The following is a 13742-nucleotide window of genomic DNA, read 5'->3' as shown; positions in this document are numbered from 1 at the left end:
TGCCACTATGATCCCATATGAATTTCTGGTTTTCATTTTGTTTTTTTAATAACCTACAAAGTTACACCCAAAAACCCAACATTAAAATAATGTTATGAAAGTTTTAAAGTAAAAAATTAGGGCCAGAATTAAAGTTGCCTGTGCAACCCTAATTTGCCCCACTGTGCATATGCATTATGATACAGCCTTTAATTTTCTCCTCCTTGAGTGCACAGGATGGGTCTACTCTGGGGCTGAATCAGGGCTGAGTAGTGTAGAAGAGTTCTGGCTGGAGGACTCTTGTCCCATTTGTTGCACAAGTGGGAAGGTGGGTTGTGAATGGGGCAAGGGAATGCCAGAAGATAAAGGATGGACTCAGAGTTAAGGCAGTTGAATGCTGCCATGGAAAATTTGATTCTATCCCTGCCTCTTCCACAGAGTTCCTATGTGATGCCAAGCAAGTCACTTAAACCCAGCTCGGCATAGGTGGTCACTAATAGTTTATTCTTCATTTTTGGGTACCTGACTTAAAACTCAGGTGCTGACAACTTGCAACTGCAGCTGACATCACTAGAAGCTGTGCTTGAATATGTAAAGTACTATGTGATGCCAAGTACTCTGAAAAATCAGGTCTTCAGTGTCTCAGATGGGCACCCAAAATTAGTGGATGGTTTGGATCTTAGTTTCTCTGTGCCTCAGCACCCCAAAAGTAAAACAGGGATAATACCAAACCCTTACCTCACAGGGATGTCGCAAAAATAAATTCATTCACATTTATGAAACCCTCAGCTGCTGTAGAGATGTGTGCCACAGAAACACCCCTGGGGAAATTAATAATTCTGTCTTCAGAGCACGGTTTGACTAGGGTGCAGTAAATAAGGCCTACAGCCATACACTGAATAATGAAGATAAGACAAAATACTTACTGGCTGCTCATTCAGTCAGCACTGTCCATCCTGTGCCCTGAATGAGGGCCCTGTGGAAAAACAGTATGTGATCTTGTAACTAAAGACTGTATCATAACGTGCACGCACAAGGAATGCTGAATTAAGGTTGCACAGACAACCTTAATTCTGGCATTTCCTATCTCTTAAGAGCTTGATTTTGCAACTTTAATAATGTTAATTCAATGCAGTTTTATGTAACATTATATATACTACTGAAAGCCAAAATGCCCTTCCCCACTCACCTGCCACAGTCTGGATGTCCCTAAGTAACTAGCGAATATTTTTATGCAGCTAAATGAAGTCCCTCAAGTATTTTGGAGGAGGAATTTGTGCACTCCCAGACTGGTGAGTGTTCTCTGCATTAATCAGTGCACTGACCCTTGTTCTCAAACAATGCAACTACTATCAGGCACACACCTTGCTTGCTGAAATTGCTTGTGAATACTTAATAAAAGCTAATAGGCTCTCTATCACTCAGTGAAAAGTCAGTCTCTTTTCATTTGTGTCTGTTTGCATTTACCATAAGTCCTGATCCTGAAGTTGATCTAGCTATATTTTTATAAGGTTGCCCGTCGCTTTCCATGAAAATTAAACACACACAAATAGAAGTTAACACCGCCTTTGTGTATGCAAAATTCCCAATGAGTTCAGTAGAAGTTTTGCTTGTGCCAGGAGGATGGCAGGATTGGGCTTTAAGTGTTGATTATTAACAGGGTCTTAATTTTTAGATTGCTTTGAAACAATCATGCTGATTCTCTAAAACCCAAGATTTATCTGCTTTGCACAATCGAATATTTGAATGACCTCCTGCAAGCATAGATTTTATCAATGTGTGTGTTTGCAGGAGTCTTACTGACACATTTCATCTAGACAGATGTGAAAAGCAGATAATGAGGTGGACATTGTGGTGTTATTATCAATGCATCATTGTTTTTAATTGATTAATCAGATAAGGAGGACTAGGGGTGGTTTTATAATAAATGGTAATTTTCTTCCTCTCTCACATGCATATGTTGTAGGAAGCAATAGACCACAGAAAATGGCTACCCCCTTTGATTTTACTGCAGATCTGGCCACAGGAAATGTTGCACTTTTGGATCAAGCAGGATAAACAGCAGGGGCTTCCTCTTTTTGTGAAATCATTTTTCAGCAGCACCCCTCCCCAGGAAAATAGGTTTTCCACTTTACATAATGTTTCAGCAGCAGTGGTAAGAAGTGGTTTGTTCCTAAGTTTTTCTGGGTAGGTTATGAACTTTACAGCTCTGACCACAGATCAGTTATTTATCATAACAGGAAAGATGAGACCTAAGATATTTCCTAACCTTCTTTGCAGATCACAGAGGAGCAAGCCAACAAACATTAACGCCTCATATTCAACTGACAACGATTCCTCAGAAATATTTACTCTGCTTTTTGAATATTTGGTTGAATACAACTGTAATTTTAAAAAACATTTAGCAGCAAATCTGTAAGCACAGTTTCCTTCAGTTTCCTATCAGCCCAAAGCAATGAAATACGATCAGTGTACTCACTCAAAGATAAGGATGTATGCAGGGAAAAAAAAAAGTTTGTTATAAGAGACAAAGAACTAAATTAGATTTGCAAATGTGAGATTTTGCACTGAAATGATCCTGGCACCATGCATTTAATGCAGAATGCATATTTTACAATCTATCCTCACATTAAATAAAAATTCTACATACAAAACACTCTTGAAATGTCCCTGGGTGCAAAGTAACTTTTCTTTTCCAATGCAGATTTTCCCTCAACACGGGGGAGTCTGGAAACACTGCACTCCAGTGATAGATTGAGTATATTTTTAAGACGCAGGAGAAAATGTATAACTGCATTAAAGTGTGATCCTAATTTGCGAGGCTATATGACTAAATGCACATTATTTGGATTGCTCAAGTTACTGTACCACATACCTACAGTGCAGAGTATTACATACATAGGGCCAGATTGCAGCATTTAACCACAGGCCCGCACTGTGCTGGTGCAGAGCGGCTCATCCCAGGGGAGGTGTGACAATAGCCACTGGAGTCAGTGTCACATAACAGGGTTACCAACCTCTGTGACCCTAAGGGGCCAGTAAATTAAGTGCAATCTCTTACCAGCACTGCTGTACGTCAAATGTTTAATACGGAGGGAGCCTAAATCGTTTCCCCTGCTGCTGGTCTGGCAGGGCGAGTGCTCAGTTTGCCTGCTGTGTTTCCTACATGGCTGCACCCAGGATGAAAGATGGCAAGGCCTAGCCTGCTGGCCACTGCAAAGTTAATAGGAGAGGGAGGGTCAGTGTTGCGAGCCTTCAGGACCCATTAAGTTACCCTAAAGTATGTGAAGGAAGAACCTTGACACCTGTCTTCAATGTAATGGGGAATCTAATCAGAGGGCACAAGTGAGGCAAAAGTCACTGGTGTCATTTACAGAAGGGCCTGATCTTAAGGCCACTGAAGTCAGTGGCGTCTTTCCATTGACTTCAGTGACCTTTGGATCCAACCCCAAGTGAGCTGCTTCTGGGTTCACTCTGAGATTAGCTGGGAGCTTTCGAGTTCACATTAATCTGAACCCCCAAGCAAAGCTCAGTAGGTGTGAACCTCAAACCCACACAAACCAAGCCTGCCAGTTTGAACGTAATGAAACTTGTGCAAAACCAAAGATTGGGTGAAGCACAGCCCTAGAGCTGGGTGTAAACCAAACAATGGTATTTAGGGTGACCAGATGTCTCAACTTTATAGGGACAGTCCTGCTATTTGGGGCTTTTTCTTATATAGGTGCCAATTACCACCCTCACCCCCGTTCCGATTTTTCACACTTGCTAGCTGGTCACCCTAATGGCATTGGCATGGCTCTGTACATTAACCTATATGCAGGTTCCTATTGCTATATTTCTCCTCTGTCGTGGACTTTGTGCCCAATCCAGGATGGACTTCCCAGCCATTTCTTCACTGGGAACAACATCAAGAATAGCATGTGCAATTAGCACTAGACGGGGAATCTGTGACAAGACTCCCAACAGATCCAGCAATGCATATCAAATAAGTTCAACATTTGCAGATAAAGAAATGGCACATTATCAGTCTGCTAATAAACTTTGTGCCTCATTCCTGCAGCCAAAGTGAGTCATGCAGGCTGTGTCTTTCCTGCTGTGTTTAGAAATCCATCCATAATTTTTTTTTTGAATTAAATTTAAATTCACTTATTACTGAGCCTAAATTTCCCCTGCATCAAAGTCTCTGGCTTATTTCTAAGTACCTGAAAGCCATCCAGATTAGTTCTTTAAAAGAGACTATCTTTCCCCATTGCCATTCCTCCTTAACTGAGACCCCTCTTTATAGGGAGCAATGTACCTATAGTGTGTGCAGTATTGGCAAAGGAAAGGTGAACCTGTCATTTGAAAAGAATGTGCAATTAAACCTCCAGAGCTGTGGCTAAATTGAAGTGAAAGAGGGGGCGGATGGGGCTTGCCTGGATGCCCCAAGCACAGCTGATATTATAAAATATAGCAGCAATCTGCACAGGGAGCTCGGCTGTTTCAGCGAGTCGTCTCATTTTAGTGCTGTTGCTCTTGTGGAAACTCACCCCGCTCTTCTCAGCTTGATTATGCCTCTGTACATACAACATTAATGAATCACATGAATCACATCTCTGGGGCTCTGCCTCTTCGAAGGTGTTTGTCTCACCCCCTAAGCTGCCTGGTCAAAGGAAAAAAATGAGGATTTAAAAGGCTCCAGCACACAGGGATGTTGCGAGGCACCATTAGTTAATGTGTGTAACTGAAGATAACCGCAGTCTAAGTAGCGTTATTGTTATCATTGATGTCATTGTCACTGTTTTTTGGGGTGGTGGGTGTTTTGTTTTTGAGCAGTGCTCAGAGGCATAAAGAGGGAGAAAATAAATACACAGAAGGATATAATAAATAAGCCATCCTAGGGATTCCTTCCTTTGGGCTTCCCAACGCCTCCTGTCTACACTGTGTGTCTGTCTTGCTTGGACTACATTCTGCAGGCCAGAAACTGTCTGTATTTTGTAGCTTATACTGTGGCAGGTACATTCCTGATGAATATTCATTATGTGTTTCCACTGCTCAGGGCAGCAAAGTCTTCGGGCTTTTCTACACCTACAGCGGTGTAACTGTGCCGTTGTAGCGCCCCAGTGAAGCCGACAGGCAGGCTTCTCTCATTGGCGTAGATAATCCACGTCTCCCAGAAGCTCCCCCGTTGACAGCGCTGTCTATACCAGGGGTTAGGTCAGTGTATCTACATCGCTCAGGAGCATGGATTTCCCACACCTCTGAGCGACGGAGTTATACCAACATAAGTTCCTGGCGTCGAGCAACCTTCATGTGTGTTAGGAAAGCACTTGGGCTGATGAGTGCCCATGAGTCATTTTTTAATGGGATTTTAGGCTCCTAAGTCACTTGGTTGCTTTTGAAAATTTGACCTTTAGCGTAATGTAGGTGACTATTGCAAGCTAAATAATAATAATAAAGACAAAAATTAAAGCACTACATAGACCCCATGTACTCTGGCCGCTGGGAATGCAAGCATTCGACCACACAGTGCTTTATTTGATATTACCAATGAACTGCTGAGTTCACGTAAACAAATACTGAGAGGTTAGACTTACAAGATTATTCTAGTGCTCTAGATTTAGGGACTCAAACACAGCAAATAGGAATCTAAGGGCATATTGAAATAATGAGACTCGTTTGTTGTTTTAAACTATCAGATATCTGATAACATTCAAATAGGCCCAATCTGCAGGGGTGCAGAGGCCCCTTGCTCCCAGTGTTTTTAGGTAGGTTCTTATAACGGTGCCCAATATCATAAATATCCAAGTGGCTGGGGGGGTCCCCTCCTCTCTGACCAGTCCTGAGGATGTGATGGTGTGAATCAATAAGCTTGCCGCCTTCTTTGGCTTGCTGTCTGTGGATCACCATCACTCTCTTTCTACCTCTCCCTCCACCCTGAACAGCAGAGCTGTCTGAGGTTAAGAGAAGGCAGCTTGGGTCCTTGGGGTGAGTCTCCCTCCAGAAGAGATGCTGTAGGTGAGGATTTTGAGGTTGGTGGGGTGGGGATGGCTGACCTCTCCTCCAGCATATTTCCCTTAGAGAGGAGTTTCTTTGGTCCAGTGGGTCCCCTAGCTTGCTGACAGCTACAGTGCTCAGTAGATTGGGAGGACACTAACTCTATCATGGTTTTCTTGTCAGTAGGGCTGGGTGAAATTTTTGGGTTGAAACTTTTTTTTGATGATGCTGATCAAAAATGCAGATTTGGGTTGACTGAAACATTTCACAAACCCACATTGATTTCACTGAATTATTTCAGTTTAAAATAAACTAAAAAAATTGTGAAAAAAATCAGAACAGTTCAATTTGACATTTTGGAACTGAAATCCTTCAATTTTTCAGTTCAAAACAACTTTCTTTCAAAACTTCCTTCAATTTTATTTTAAACGGTTAAGAAAGCATGAAACTAAAACAGAACATTTTGTTTCAGGGCTCACACAAAACATATTGTTTGGCCCCAAACCATTGGGTGGTTTTTTTTTTTTATTTTCCAGAACTGCTGCGGAACTAAAAGATCAGTTATTCACCTGGCTCCATCAGTCAGCTAGGGAGAGCTTGCCCCTAAATATGGACACTGGGGGACTCTACCTCCTCTTAACATTCTGCCCCCTCTCCACTCCCTCCCCGCTCCCCTCTGTTATGGGCTATATCTGCACTATGAACTAGCTGGGGTGTGATTCCCCTGCTTGGGTGCACACAGTCACAGTAGCTCTCACGGAGGTAGTGTAGCGGTGTAGCAGCAGCGGAGGAACAGCTGGGTCATGCCAAGTACATACCCACTAGTTTGAGGCAGGTTTGTACTCAGCATGGCTTAGCCACACTTCTGCTGCTGCTACCTGTATTACCACGGCTATTATGCTCCCATGGGCGCTATGAGATGTAATGTGATATGTGAACATGAGCAGGGGGAATCACAGCCTTAGTTCAGAGTGTAGAGAGCCTTACGTGCTGGGGGGGCAGGGGGAAATGGTGGTGGTGATGATAGTGGACCCTGCATCTGAGCTGGAGCAGGAGATACACAGAGCTGACTAGGGTTGGGAGAGGAGGACCAGTCTCTGTGGGATTCGCTCCAGGTTCTATGAGCAGAGGCAGGGCTGGGCTGGAGAGCTGTGGTTGGGCTGTGCATCCAGACGGCAGGGGAGTCAGGAGATGTCTTAAACATGTATAATTGTACTGCGATTACCAGCACTAAAATACATCCCATTTTTGTCTCCTAATAGCTGTGGAAAAAAAATCCAGCTCTTTTATGATTATTAGGCCCCCAGGAGTTCACACGGCAAATCACTGACAAGCCCCTGTCACGGAGTACAGATAATTTTTTGTCCAGTGGTAGAGTTTGGCTGACAGTTTTATTACGCTCCTGAGTCAAACAATCAACAGTGTTTTGAGGCCAGATAACTCTCCAGTTGTACATCTATATGTGCTTTACATCTGTAAACAATAGCGAAAGCCTTCACAGGAAATTAGATTTGCTGATTTCAGCTTTGAGAGGGCTGGACAAATTAACTTGATGATTTAGTACTAATCTTTACTTACAAAAATCTTCATTTCTATATTCAAAATGCAGTTAGGGTTTGATCCAATGCCTATTGAAATCAGTGGACAAGTTCCCATTGATTTCGGTAGGCTTTGGATCAGACCCCTAAAACAGTTACACTAAATTCAAACTTGATTTAAGTGGGTAAAACTTGACTACCTTTGCTGCTATTTAAATGAAGTCTGAATTTGGCCCATTATGAATAGAAACTGTTGGAACTGTTAAATAGGCTTAAATCATTTGTCACAAGCTCTTCTCTGTTCATAAACCAATTGCAAATTTCTCTATTTAGGCATTATTTAGGAATATTTCTCAAATTTACTCATTATTCAGATTATTTGTAAATTTCTTCAGTAAATAATTCTTGCTCTGTAGATTTCTCACAAAGAATTCACTGAAAATATTCTACATTCATCAGTCATGCTGTGGTAGTGATTAACCTCAGTCACGAGGTGTTGTTTCTGTTGCCTCATTGTATGATTTATGTAACTAAAAAAAATTCACAATCGCAAATTCAAAATTCATACTATCATTGGTTACTTACGCAACTTGAAATTTGCTTTTTGGGAATAATCAAACATTCAACTATGTTTTTCATGAGTAGCCATGCCAAAAAAAACAACCAACCCTAATTCACTAGAATATTGATGGAACGTAAATACAAAAAGGGCATGAACATTGTCAACAGGAATTTGTTTTAAAATAAAAACAAATATTTGGAACATTTTTATATGCAGGGTTCACCCAGCATTTAAAGCTGTATGGGGAATCCAATATAGAGGATTTTGTTTCTCAATTTTCAGGAGTGTAATCTCCATTTGAATTCTCTTCTGCATATTTTAACTCAAATGACCTCTGAGGTACAGCCAGGTAACTTCTCTGAGGTATGCAAGCTGCCTAGATTTGTTGCATCATGCACAGACCTTTTTCTTTTCCTTTTATGGTTTTTAGTTTCCATCTTAACTACAGCCTTGTGGATGAAAAACCTGTGTAAATAATGAAAAATTGTTCTCATTAGAAGTCATCTTTTCTATCTTTCCTTATGCAAATAAATCTCCCATTGACAGCACATGTATAGGCATTGTAGAATTGGGCCCTTATAATAACATTAACATAATACTTAACCCTGATCTACACACAAACTTTCATTAGGTTAATTAAATCAGCACAAACCCCTAGTGGACATACTTAGTTCAATTTGAATGACTTATTCAAATGGTTTACCTTTAACCTGTTCCTGACTGATTTAAACTAAACCCAAATAAGCCTGCTTTAAACCTAAATAAGAGAATTCACAAACCTTTTACACCAGTTTAACTAAATCAGTTTAATAACACACTTTGGCCTGGCCTACACTGCGGGGGGGGGGAATCGATCTAAGATACGCAACTTCAGCTACGAGAATAGCATAGCTGAAGTCGACGTACCTTAGAACAACTTAGATTGACTTACTTAGCGTCCTCACAGCACGGGATCAATGCCCGCTGCTCCCCTGTCGATTCTGCTTCTGCCTCTCGCCCTGGTGGAGTTCCGGAGTCGATGGGGAGCGCATTCAGGGATCGATCACTACCCGCCGATCCAGCAGGTAGTGTAGACATACCCTTTAAGTTAAACAGGTGGAACTTTGCATGTAAACAATTGTTTTTACAGCTCATTTCACTTTCAAAGCACTGTTCAAATGTAAAAATTGTTTATCTGTATCTTGACATCACAAAACCCCTGCATTTTACTGCTAGGGGGAGCTCCCTGATCCTGATTGGATCATTTGGGCATTACTTCACTATAAACAATAAATCATAACAAATAAGTAACACAGCCTTAAGTGACTTGCCCAGTGCCACAGAAGGCTTCTCCTGGAATTAGCACTCAGGGTTCCTGGCTCCAGCCCTGTGATCTCCCCCAAATATTATATGCAGAAAGAGAGTCAACAAGTGAATAGCTAAGTCCCAGTGTGATTCTGGTTTGCATCGGTTAAATTAGTGTTGCTGTTATTGTGAGGCAGTCCATTAATTGAATCATTGTATCAAAGGTTTTAAACTGTGTATTGATTAATGTGGATTTTAAATTGAGTAAAGACCCTCGAGCCTGGGAGAGGTGCCAAACAAATCAAAATATAGAAATAATCCAAATGCCCCCAAACTTGGGAAAGTCCAGATTCAAGATCCAATTCCAAACCCTAACTGTACAACTAACGGCTTATCTATGCGTGGAGTTATTCAGGAACAGCTATTCCTGAATAAGTCCATGTGTGGACACTCTTATTGCATAAGAGTACCTCATTCCTGTTTATCTTAATCCTGTGGGTTCCAAAATAACAGAAGCCACACATGGCATTATTCAGGACTAGCTGTTCCTATATAGCTCTAGGTGTAGTGAAACCCTCAGACTCACCTCTAATTGAGACCTACTTCAACAGACCAGAGTAAAAGAACAGTAAAGAGAACAAAAGCCGGACACAACAAAGAAAGGAACAACAAAATGCTGCACACTAGAATGGATGTCACGGTTTTTATGCAATGGCATATTTTTCCAGTTTGAATACTGCATTCTAATGCTAATGTAACCAGTACAAAGTTTAATAAACATGTTCATCCTCTTGGATCTCCAGAATATTCCAAAATACTACTACCCTACTACATGCTTCTTCAGCATGACTTTCTGTTCTGCTCTTTCTTTGTACGTTGTGATGATCCACAACAAGCATACATAGCCACTTCCCTCTCTACGTGAATCTTCATGGAGTAGTCAAAACTGTAGAAAAATCAATGTTGAGAGAAAAAAACATTCTGCGTGCTGCCCTTTTAAGAAGCAGATGGAATGTTGGATCTTGAAAGCTCCACAGCATTTGGGAAGTGACTTTAAGAAACCTATGGCAGCAGTCAGCTATCTGTTGTGAAGATAGATGCAAAATAAATAAAATAAAATACCAGATGGAACATTCCATTTAGAACCTGAATCATAAAAAAAATATGGAAATTGAACAGGAAAGTGAACATCTAGATTCCATCATTAAAGAATTGAAAATCAAAGGTGTACTGAGGAAGTGAAAACAGTAGAGGACCAAGGGCGCTGGAACAATTTGTATAGTGGAAGTGCTGAGAGCCATTGAACCAAACTGTAAACCCTGTATATGATGGAAACCACTTCAAGACAGGGAGTGCTGCAGTACCCCTAGTTCCAGCACGTATGGCGAAGAGAGAAGAAAGAAAAAACTTGATAAACTTTGAAAGCATTCGCTGGGGTACTTACTCATTGCTAAACAGGGCTTGTAGTGGAGCAGGTGTTACTTGTGCAGTTGTCGAGATATAATGTGGAGTTTAACAAGTAATTAATTAATAATGTTTCTAATGGAGCTACTGCATTCTTATCAGGTAATAATGCAATGGTGCTATTCTGCACTCATCCCACTATGTTGATTCAGTTGGTGCTCAGTCAACTGCTGCTGGCATGATCACAGGGAAGGCTGCTTCTAGAAATATTATTTTTAGTGCAGCAGGAGGAAGGAAGGAAGGCTTGTAGCCAGTAAAAGAGCTATGATGGATTGATTTAGGCTTAAAATAAAGCAACCTGTAAATGTTGTTTAAAGCTGAAAGGAAAAAACACAAAGGATTTAGAAATGGTGGGAAAAGGAACAAGGAAATTACTGTTGTTTTGTAGGTGTGCTTAGTAATATTTCATGTGCTCTAATGTAGCTAATGTGTAACCCAAGATGTAGACGGAGGGAAAAATTATTTTCATCCCATCAATGAAATTGCATCATAGTCTTGAAAACACAGCAGAATTCCTTCCCAAGAAATGTGCACAGGGATTTATTAATTCTCTCCCAGGTTCAGATTATGCTTATGTTCACATGGATCAAACTGGCAGGAACATAATTTCTCATATTGGAGAACACAAGAGAGCTGTAAAATTGGGATTTGTATGGAAAAGCTGGGGGGGAACATGTGAAAATGTGCATATCCACTATCCCTATGACAACTGGAAAGAAAGCTGGATATTAGAAGCAAGCAAAGAAACCAGAGCACATAATGCGTCATCCTGAAAACTCCAGCATCGCATGGCGCAGCATGTTTAAAAGATTCTTTGGGCTGCTCTGATTCTATAAAAGTTAGTGCATCCTGCACTACTTGGGCACATGAGAAAGGGGATGTGCTCATGCTATATGACTGCTGAAAATCTCTTAAAATATGTTGAGTGCCTTCAGTCCCATTCCCTCCCCGCCCACTCCCTACCCCCCAACTCCACCCCTGGCCAGCACCTGGTCCCAAATGCCTTTTCCTTTCATGTTCTTTTAGTCTTGCTTTTCTTTCTGGTCCTTCACTGGCTACATATCTTGCCATACCATCAATATATCGTAGCATGCAAGCCACAGGAAAGTGCAGAGCCAGAAAACACATTTAGTGAGACCTTTCTGGCATATGCAGGTATGCAAGTTATTTCAGACAGGAGCGGAGATACTGCTGCTGTGCAGTGCAGTGAATCAGTATTTGATTTCCCTTCCTTTAGTTCTCTTAGGCTAGGGTCAGCCAAAGTACAGCCTGCAGCTGCTGTCCTCTTGATTATTGATGGGGATGATGATTAATATTTTTATATAGCGAAGTAGCTATGCAAGATATTTTACACAAATATAAGAAGACAGGAACCTGAAGCTTTTACACAGTCCAAGTAAGACACAACACAATGAACAAAGACATGCAATTGAAGGCTTAATATTGTAAGTTGTATATACATCTTGCTAGCTGGGCAAAATTTGTCTGTTTCTGTGTTAGGCTGTGTGAAAACTATGGACCTTTTCACTAAGCTAAAGTGTCAATGTACTATCCGACACATCCTCTGTCATGAGAGCTTAACCCGTCCTTGTAGGTGCATGGACTCGACAGGCTCATTGGACTCCCCTAAGCAAGGCTACCCAAACAATGCTCCAGCAGGCTAATTAGTGGAAAGTTTGAATTAAGATTAACAGCTTTACTTAAATGTACAGAAAAATACCATATAGTGTCATGAGGCCATCTACAGCCCTGCATCATAGCACCGGAACTATTAAGAGCATGAGTCTCTACAGCCTGAACTAAAAGACTAAGTCCCCTAACTAGGAGCTGTAGAAGAGTCAGTCTCAGTGGCTTGGGCACAGAGTGGGATGTAATGTGCTGACTAGCAGGTTACACCCTGAGGAGAAGAAAACAGAGAACCTCTCTCTCTACTCACTCCTAACCCAGATGCACAGCATCAGGAAAGGACTCCTATGTAGCACCCAAGAGAGCACTCAGGAAAGCAGGCCAGCTTCCAAGTATGCCCATGCTCCACAACCCCATTGTCTGCCCACTAGGGATCCTGGTCAGAGCCTCAGCCATGTAGCATCCATGCTACAGTGCATATTCAAGGGCGTGAGTTGCTCTTTTCTAATGAAGCACAAAATGTGCCCAACATGCCTTTCCCCTGCCCACCCTGAACCGTCTTGCTGTGCCGAGGCAGGATGGCTTTTGATCATATACATTTCCAGCACTGCTTTGCTCTTACACATGACTTTCAACAGTCAGGGAGGATCTGGGCTAAGTACACTGAAACATTGCTATTATATTTTAAAAAATCCTGCTGTGTTTATAGCATGCCACTGCATACTACACACTCGATCCATCTACAACATCTACATTCTTATACCATCCCCATCCAGTTACATCCTAGCACATACAAGTACCTAACACGTGAAGATATTCACCAGTTTGTAACTAGTCCACTCCCCCCATTTCTGGCTGAGCAGAATTCAGATTTGAATCAGCTGCTGTTCTGTATTTAGAATCACTCATTCCACCCTCTACTCTGCTAGGGCATAACATGAGTAAGTCAAAACTGTCTGAGAACTTTCACATGGTTATTGCTAGCTACTCTTTTGGTATCACGTCTGTCTCACTGCCTCTGTCTGCCTCATCATGACATAGTGTCTGAAACAAAATGGTGAATAAAAATCTCTCTGTCACTGCTTGAATAAACAGTTAATTGATGATTACTTATCATGTGGATTAGTTTTCATGTAAATCAATTGCAATGCACTTTGAGTAAGTGTGGATTGAAATAAGGGATGAAACAAAAAGAAGTCTTCTCTGCAGTGCTTTACCTAGATGTTCAAATACATTTGTTTGAGAGACAGCATGGTGGATTGATTTGGGAGCCCAGAACTCCTGAGTTCTAATCTGTCGTACCATTTAATTGC

General features: G+C 41.4%; 2 long non-coding RNA genes across 3 annotated transcripts in view; one reads left to right on the top strand and one right to left on the bottom strand.

Annotated features, from left to right (window-relative positions):
- The window catches only part of LOC123349324, a 141042-nt gene that overhangs the window by 60599 nt on the left and 66701 nt on the right, over positions 1–13742 (bottom strand). Inside the window, exons 1-2 of one of the 2 annotated variants that reach the window (XR_006573459.1) lie at positions 1169–1282; positions 906–955 (exon numbers count right to left, since the gene is read on the bottom strand). This is a non-coding gene — a long non-coding RNA (uncharacterized LOC123349324). Of the gene's footprint in view, positions 1–905; positions 956–1168; positions 1283–13742 lie in introns of those variants that run through there. The other variant, XR_006573458.1, reaches the window with a different exon arrangement.
- The window catches only part of LOC123349325, a 53299-nt gene that overhangs the window by 19509 nt on the left and 20048 nt on the right, over positions 1–13742 (top strand). The gene's annotated exons all lie outside the window — the stretch shown is intronic.

The sequence above is a fragment of the Mauremys mutica genome, chromosome 14 (assembly GCF_020497125.1).
Source record: "Mauremys mutica isolate MM-2020 ecotype Southern chromosome 14, ASM2049712v1, whole genome shotgun sequence".
Classification (NCBI taxonomy): domain Eukaryota; kingdom Metazoa; phylum Chordata; order Testudines; family Geoemydidae; genus Mauremys; species Mauremys mutica.
The sequence above is the reverse complement of the archived record's forward strand: the minus strand, read 5'-3'. Positions and strand labels throughout refer to the sequence as shown.